A 6,798-nucleotide genomic window follows, 5' to 3' on the forward strand; every position below is an offset into this window, starting at 1 on the left:
GTGCACCACCCCACACTGCGCCAAATCTGTATTTCTTTTAATGTTTCAGTGATCAAAGTTATAGCAGCTCAGTGGGGGGTGGTGGAAATAAGCATTAGAGACATGTCTCAAGTTAAAAGGATAAAGACTCTGATTTTACTTCCACGAATTCTACTGTGATGTGTGGATTCTTCTGAAATTTTCTCAATGCACATGCAAATGTGCACACACCGACTCACACACGTACATTTCTAAGTTTTATATATAGATGTAACTATTAGACACACATCCCTTTCTAAAATTGAGATAATAATTGACAAATAACATTTCATTAGTTTCAGGTGTACAACAGAATGATTCGATATCTGTGCATATTGCAAAATGATTGTCACAGGAAGGCTGGCAAGCAGCTGTCATCACATCAGGTTACAAATTTTCCTTTCTTGTGATGAAAACTTTTAGATTTACTTTCTTAATAACTTCTAAATATGCAAAAAGGTATTATTAACTATGGTCACCACAGTGTATGTGACAAGCCCAGGACTTACTAATTTTATAACTGGGCATTTATATTTTTTAATCCCCTTCACCTATTTTGCACACCCCAACTGCAGTCTCTGGTAACCATCAATCTGTTCTCTGTATGACTTCATTTCCTTTTTTTAAAATTAAAGTATCATTGACATACAATCTTATGAAGGTTTCACATACAAAACTCAGTGGTTCAACATTCTCCCATATTAAGTCCTCACCCCCTCTATTGCAATCACTGTCTATCAATGTAGAAAGATGTTATAGAGCCATTAATTGTATTCTCCATGATGTGCTACCATCCCCATGACCTACTTATATTGTGATTGTGAATTACTGTGCTCCTTAATTTCCTTCTCCCTCCCCACCCACCCTCCCCAACCCTCCTTTTTGGTAACCACTAGTCCCTTTTCAGTGTCTATGAGTCTACTGCTATTCTGTTCCTTCTGTTCTGCTTTGTTTTGATATCCCACAAATGAGCACAATCGTTTGGTACTTGTCTTTCTCCTCCTGGTTTATTTTCCCTGAGCATAATACCCTCTAGCTCCATCTGTTGCAAATGGTAGGATTTGTTTTCTTCTTATGGCTGAATAGTATTCCATTGTGTATATGTACCACATCTTCTTTATCCATTCGTCTACTAATGGACACTTAGGTTGCTTCCATGTCTTGACTATTGTAAATAGTGCTGCAATAAACATAGGGGTGCATATGTCCTTGCAAATCAGGGATCTTGTTTTCTTCAAGTAAATTCCTACGAGTGGAATTCCTGGGTCAAATGGTATTTCTATTTTTACTTTTTTGGGGAACCTCTGTATTGCTTTCCACAATGATTGAACTAATTTACATTCCCACCAGCAGCATAGGAGGGTTCCCCTTTCTCCACATCCTCACCAGCATTTGTTGTTTCTAGTCATCTGCTCAATTTTTAATTAGGTTATTTGCGTTTTGGTTTTGAGGCATATGATCTCTTTATATATTTTGGATGTTAATCCCTTGTCAGATATGTCATTTACAAATATATTCTCCCATAGTGTAGGATGCCTTTTTGTTCTGCTGATGGTGTCCTTTGCTGTACAGAAGCTTTTTAGTTTGATGAAGTCCCACCTGTTCATTCTTTATTTTGTTTCCCTTGCCCAAGGAGATGTATTCAGGAAAAAGTTGCTCATGTTTATTCAAGGTATTTTTGCCTATGTTTTCTTCTAAGAGTTTTATGGTTTTGTGACTTACATTCATGTCTTTGATCCATTTCAAGTTTACTTTTGCATATGGAGTTAGACAATAATCCAGTTCATTACCTCACATATATTTGTCCAGTTTTACCAAAACCAGTTGTTGAAGAGGCTGTCTTTCCCCCATTGTATATTTATAGCTCCTTTATTATATATTAATTGACCGTATATGCTTGGGTTTATATCTGGTCTCTGTATTCTGTTCCATTGATCTATGGGTCTGTTCTTGTGCCAGTACCAAATTGTTTTATTACTGTGGCTTGTAGTAGAGCTTGAAGCCAGGGAGCATAATCCCCCCAGATTTATTCCTCTTTCTCAGGATTGCTTGGCTATTTGGGGTATTTTGTGGTTCCATATGAATTTTAGAACTTTTTGTTCTAGTTCATTGAAGAATGCTGTTGGTATTTTGATAGGGATTACATTGACTCTGTAAGTTGCTTTAGGCAGGATGGCCACTTTGACCATATCAATTCTTCCTATCCATGAGCATAGGATGTATTTCCATTTATTGGTGTCCTCTTTAATTTCTCTCATGAGTGTTTTTCAGTTTTCAGAGTGTAGGTCTTTCACCTCCTTTGTTAGGTTTATTCCTAGGTATTTTATTCTTCTGAATGCAATTGAGGATGGAGTTGTTTTCCTGATTTCTCTTTCTACTAATTTGTTGTTAGTATATAGGAATGCAACAATTATGTATTAATTTTGTATCCTGCAACTTTGCTGAATTCACTTATTCTAAGCATTTTTTGGTGGAGTCTTTAGGGTTTTCTATGTGTAATATGACATCTGCAAATAGTGACAGTTTAACTTCTTTCTTACCAATGTGGATGTATTTTGTCTCTTTATATTGTCTGCTTGTCATGGCGATGACCTCCAGAACTATGTTGAATAATAATGGGGAGAGTGGGCATCCTTGTCTGGTTCCCAATCTTAGAGGAAAAGCTTTTAGCTTTTCGCTATTAAGTATGATGTTGGCTGTGGGTTTGTCATATATGGTCTTTACTATGTTGAGATACATATACTTTATACCCATTTTATTAAGAGTTTTTACCATGAATGGACGTTGAATTTTGTCAAATGCTTTTTCAGCATCTATTGAGATGATCATATGATTTTTGTCCTTTTTGTTGATGTGATGTATGATATTGATTAATTTATGAATATTGTACTGTCCTTGCATCTGTAGAACAAATCCCACTTGGTCATGATGGATGATCTTTTTGATGTATTTTAAAATTTGGTTTGCTAATATTTTGTTGAGGAATTTTGCATCTATGTTCATCTGGTGTATACTTTTCTTTTTCTGTGGTGTCTTTCATTTTGGTATTAGAGTGATGCTGGCCTCATAGAATGAATTTGGAAGTATTTCCTCCTCTTCTACTTTTTAGAATACTTTAAAAAGGATAGGTATTATCTCTTCTTTAAATGTTTGATAAAATTCAGCTGTGAAGCCATCTGGATCAGAGTTTTGTTCTTAGATAGTTATTTGATTACCAATTAGATTTCATTGCTGGTAATTGGTCTGTTCAGATATAACCGTTATAAATATCTAGGCACTTAATATAGGAGCACCTAAATATGTGAAATGAATACTAACAGAATTAGAAGGGAAATAGACTGTAACATATTCATTTTAAGAGACTTTAACTGTTTCTTCCTGAGTCAGTCTTGGAGGGTTGTATTTTTCTAGAAAGTTGTCCATTTCTTCTAGGTTGTCCAATTCACTGGCATACAATATTTCATAGTATTCTCTAGTAATTCTTTGTATTCTGTGGTTTCTGTTGTGATTATTCCTTTTTCATTTCTGATTCTGTTTATGTGTGCACACTCTCTTTTTTTCTTGATAAGTCTGGCTAGGGGTTTATCTATTTCATTTATTTTCTCAAAGAACCAGCTCCTTGTTTCATTGATTCTTTCTAGTGTTCTAGTTTTCTCAATTTTATTTATTTTTGCTCTAATTTTTATTATGCCTCTCCTTCTACTGACTCTGGACATCTTTTGTTCTTCTTTTTCTAGTTTCTTTAATTGTGAGTTTAGACTGTTCATTTGGTCTTATTTTTCTATCTTGAGGTAAGCCTGTGCTGCTATGTACTTTCCTTTTAGAACTGCCTTCACTGCATCCCACAGTTTTTTTTTGGGCTGTTGAGTTGTTGTTTTCATTTGTCTCCATATATTGCTTGATCTCTGTTTTAATTTAGTCATTGATCCACTGGTTATTTAGGAGCATGTTGTTAAGCCTCCATGTGATTGTAGACATTTTTGTTTTCTTTATGTAGTTTATTTCTAATTATACCATTACGGTCTTAGAAGCTACTTGATACAATTTCAATATTTTTGAATTTATTGAGGCTCTTTTTGTGGCCTAGGGTGTGATCTATTCTGGAAAATATTCCATGTACAATAGCGTGTATCCTGCTACTTTTGGGTGGAATGTTCTGTAGATGTCTGTTAGGTTCATCTGTTCTAATGTGCTGTTTGTGCCTCTGTCTCCTTACTTATTTTCTGTCTGGTTGATCTGTCTATTGATGTGAATGGTGTGTTAAAGTCTCCTAAAATGAATATGTTGCAGTCTATTTCCCTTTTAATTCTGTTAGTATTTGTTTCACATATTTAGGTGCTCCTATATTAAGTGCCTAGATATTTATAATGGTTATATCCACTTGTTGGACTGACTCTTTATCATTGTGTAATGTTCTTCTTTGTCTCTTGTTATTTTTTTTGCTTTGAAGTCATTTTGTTTGATATAAGTATTTCTACTTCTTCTTTTTCCTCCCTATTATTTGCATGAAATATCTTTTTCTATCCCTTCACTTTTAGTCTGTATGTCTTTTGGTCTGAAATGAGTCTTTTGTAGACAGCATATATATGGGTCTTATTTTTTTTATCTATCCTGCCTCTCCATGTGTTTTGATTTTTCTATCCCTTCACTTTTAGTTTGTCTTTCGGTCTGCAATGAGTCTTTTGTAGGCAGCATATAGATGGGTCTTATTTTTTAAATCCATCCTGCCACTCTATGTATTTTGTTTGGTGCAGTCAGTCCATTTACATTTAAGGTGATTACTGATAGATAAGTTTTTATTTCCATTGTGGGCTTTAGAGTTGTGGTTACCAAAGGTTCAAGGATAGCTGCCTTACTAACAGTCTATCTTAAATCACTGATTACTCTTTTTCAAGCATGATCTAAAGGTACTCCCCCCCCCTTCTTCTTCTTCCTCCTCCACACTGTATATATTAGGTGTCATGTTCTGCACTCTTTGTGTATCCCTTGACTGATTTTGTGAGTAGTTGGTTGAATTTTTTACTCACTTGGTAATTAATTGGTCTACTACCTTTACTGTGGGTTTATTTTCTCTGATGACAGCTACTTAGCTTTAGGGTCATTTCCATCTAGAGCATATCCTGTAGAGCTGGCTTAGTGGTGGTGAATTCCTTCAATTCTTGTTTATCTGAAAATTGTTTAACCCCTGCTTCAAATTTAATGGTAATCTTCCTGGATAGAGTATTCTTGGTTGGAGGTCCTTCTGTTTCATTGCATTAAATATATCATGCCACTCCCTTCTGGCTTGTAAAGTTTCTGCTGACTAGTCTGTTGACAGCCTGATGGGGTTTCTTCTATAAGTAATCTTTTTTTCCCTCTATGGCTGCTTTCAATACTCTCTTCTTGTCCTGGATCTTTGCCATTTTAATTATTATATGTCTTGGTGTTGTCTTCCTAGGGTTCCTTTTGTTAGGGGCTCTCTGTGCTTCAATGACCTGATCTATTTCCTTCCCCAGATTGGGGGAATTTTCAACAATTATTTCCTCAAAGAGGCTTTCTATCCCTTTGTCTCTCCTTCTTCTGGTTCCCCAATGATGCAAATATTGTTCAATTTTGACTGGTCTCACAGCTCTCTTATTATTCTTTCATTTCTAGAGATCCTTTTTTCTCTCTGTTTTTCAGCTTCATTATTTACTTGCTCCCTAATTTCCAGATCACCTACAAATTTTTCAACCCACCAGGATGGCGGTACTACTACTACTACTACTACTACTAATATTAATGAGAACCAGCCCCTGGAGACCCCTGGAGAAGGAGCAGCCTGTGCCCTTCTGTGCGGGGCTCCCCTCCCTCCAGCGCTGGCTGGGGGACGATCCTTACGCCAGGCTTGTGTGATTTGGCAGCTGAGACGTTCCTCTTGGATGGGAACTGGGGATGCTCTGGCCCCCTCTGGCTCAGAATGCCCCTGCCCGCCACACCGGCTCCCTTTCCCTCTCCATCACCTGATCCAGAGCTCAGGGGAGGCCCGGTCTCATACCCTGCCCCTGTGATGGCAGCAGAGGCCCTCCGGGGCTTGAGTCCTGGGTATGGCTCAGCATGGCTCGTGAAAGTCCAACGCCCACTCACAGCTTCAATATGGGGCCTTCCCAAGGGTCCGCCGTGTGCTCCTGTGCGTCAGTGCTCTCGGCCCCAGCACCAAAGGGACAAGGACCTACTGCCTTTTTGTGTAGCCTGGGGGTCCCTCCACATGCCTGCCCTTGGGGACTCCCTCTCTTCCTTCCAGGTCTTGCTGACTCCTCCCCCTGGCCTAAGGCAGGACCCCTCCCCCTGGCATTTCACTCACCATGGTCTACCATGTTCCTGATCCTTTACTTGATTATTGCCCATCTCCCCACACTATATGAGCCCCTTGACAGCAGGTCAATGTCCACTCCATTCCCAGAGCCTAAAATATTTCCTGCACGTAATAGTGGTTCAGTAAACATACAGTTCTGTGAACCATCTCTTAGTTTTCTCCTTATTTAATAACTGAAAATAACAGAATCAGAGAGGTGAAGCCTCCTTCTCCCCTGCTCCCCACCCTTTGCAGAATCTGGACTTTCATCTGAAAGTGACACCTCCTAAATCTTGAAGGAATGTACACAATTTCCTATGCATCTTTTCAGATGCATGCTGAGTCAGTATTTCTGGGTGGGGGCCCAAGAGTCTGCCTTTCCTGTCAGCTCCCAGGTGATACCAGAGGTGGAGGTCCAAGGACCCCACTTTGAGCAGCCACACTTAGAACTCAGGGCTGCAAATCTT

The sequence above is a fragment of the Manis pentadactyla genome, chromosome 12 (assembly GCF_030020395.1).
Source record: "Manis pentadactyla isolate mManPen7 chromosome 12, mManPen7.hap1, whole genome shotgun sequence".
Lineage (NCBI taxonomy): Eukaryota > Metazoa > Chordata > Mammalia > Pholidota > Manidae > Manis > Manis pentadactyla.